The sequence below is a fragment of the Lygodium microphyllum genome, chromosome 16 (assembly GCF_053477565.2).
Source record: "Lygodium microphyllum isolate KBCC chromosome 16, Lygodium_microphyllum_v1.1.10, whole genome shotgun sequence".
Classification (NCBI taxonomy): Eukaryota; Viridiplantae; Streptophyta; class Polypodiopsida; order Schizaeales; family Lygodiaceae; genus Lygodium; species Lygodium microphyllum.
Genome location: NC_141150.1, coordinates 147,642,390 through 147,644,486, shown reverse-complemented (window position 1 = coordinate 147,644,486; position 2,097 = coordinate 147,642,390). Strand labels below are relative to the sequence as shown.

The following is a 2,097-nucleotide window of genomic DNA, read 5'->3' as shown; positions in this document are numbered from 1 at the left end:
CACCTCTCCTCCGAAAACCCCGCTCGACCACCCCCACCCCGCGTGACCCCCCATGACGCGCCCCCGCACCCCACCTCGAAAAACCCCGCTCCCTCCACAGCACCCCACCTCTCCTCCAAAAACCCCACTCGACCACCCCAACCCCGCGTCACTCCCCCATGACACGGCGCACCCCCCCACGACGCCCCCCCCCGCACCCCACCTCGAGAAACCCCGCTCCCTCCACACCACCCCGCCACGCCTCCAAAAACCGCGCTCGACCCACCCCACCCCGCGTCACGGCGCACCCCCCCACCCCACCGCAACCCCCCACGACGCCCCCCCCCCCCCACCCCACCTCGAAAACCGTGCTCCATCCAGAGCACCCCACCTCTCCTCCAAAAACCCCGCTCGACCCACCCCACCCCGCGTCACCCCCCCACGACACGGCGCACCCCCCCACCCCACCGCACCCCCCCACGACGCCCCCCCCACACCCCACCTCGAAAAACCCCGCTCGCTCCACGCCACACCACCACGCCTCCGAAACCCCGCTCGACCCGCGTCACCCCCCCACGACACGGCGCACCCCCCCATGACGCCCCCCCGCACCCCACCTCGAAAAACCCCGCTCCCTCCACAGCACCCCGCCACGCCTCCGAAAACCCCGCTCGACCCACCCCACCCCGCGTCACCCTCCACGACACGGCGCACCCCCCCACAACGCCCCCCCCGCACCCACCTCGAAAAACCCCGCTCGACCCACCCCACCCCCCGTCACCCCCCCCACGACACGGCGCACCCCGCACCCCACCTCAAAAAACCCCACTCCCTCCACAGCACCCCGCCTCGCCTCGGAAAACCCCGCTCGACCCAGCCCACCCCGCGTCACCCACCACGACACGGCGCACCCCCCCACCCCACCGCACCCCCCCACGACGCCCCCCCCGCACCCCACCTCGAAAAACCCCGCTCCCTCCACGCCTCCGAAGACCCCGCTCGACCCACCCCACCCCGCGTCACCCCCCCACGACGCCCCCGCGCACCCCACCTCGGAAAACCCGCTGCATCCACACCACCCCACCCCGCGTCACGGCACACCCCACCGCACCCCCCCTCGACGCGGCGCATCCCCCCCGCACCCCACCTCGAAAAACCCCGCTCCATCCACACGACCCCGCCACGCCTCCAAAAACCCCGCTCGACCCAGCCCACCCCGCGTCACCCCCCCATGACACGGCGCACCCTCCACCCCACCGCACCCCCCGACGACGCGGCGTATCCCCCGCGCACCCCACCTCCAAAAACCCCGCTCGACCCACGGCACGTCACCTCACCCCCCCACGACATGGCACACCCTCCCTCCTAAGAAATCCCGCTCCGCAATGACACGGCACACACACCCCACTGCACACGACCCCCTCCCGCGACATGGAACCTTCCACCCCCCGACGGACCTCCTCAAGAAACCCCCCCACCACATGGCACCCCCCCGCGACATGGCACACCCTCCCTCCTCAGAAATCCCCGCTCCAACAACCCGCCCGCGCAACATGGCACGCCCTCCCTCCTCGGAAAAGCCCCGCTCCACCGAACCCCCCCACAACATGGCACACCCTCCGCTCCCAAAATACCTCGCATCTTGAGGAGGGGGTATCACGTGAGAGCGAGGCAGAGGGAGGGGCCAGGCACGACGTACGCAAAGACAATCGCGACGAGGAGAGGAGGCGCCGCGTCATGGCAAGGCGAGGGGGTTTCCTACCACGATGTCAGCGTTGGAGAGTCGAGACGTGATCCGAGGGGATTTCCATGCCACGGTCTCGAAACAAGCATGCAAAAGGGTGCAGCACTAGGACTTCCCGGGAAGTCACCCATCCCAGTACTGTTCTGGCCCAAGCGCGCTTAACTGCGGAGTTCTGATGGGATCCGGTGTATTAGCGCTGGTGTGACCGCACCACAAACACAAAGGAATTCCAAAGAGCTCTTGTATACTCGGAAAGTGGCACGAGAGAGCTCAAGAGCGAGGCATGGCGGCATGCCATGCCGCTCATGCCACGGAGGACGCGACTAAACGCGAACCCTAAACCCCGCGCACATGGAGGCGACGCACAAAAGATT

The 2,097-nt window shown here is 68.9% G+C and overlaps 1 pseudogene; it reads right to left on the bottom strand.

The window, feature by feature from the left end:
- Positions 1–1,817: 1,817 nt before the first annotated feature.
- On the bottom strand, positions 1,818–1,936 carry LOC148023909 (5S ribosomal RNA; annotated as a pseudogene).
- Between the last annotated feature and the right edge of the window lie 161 nt (positions 1,937–2,097).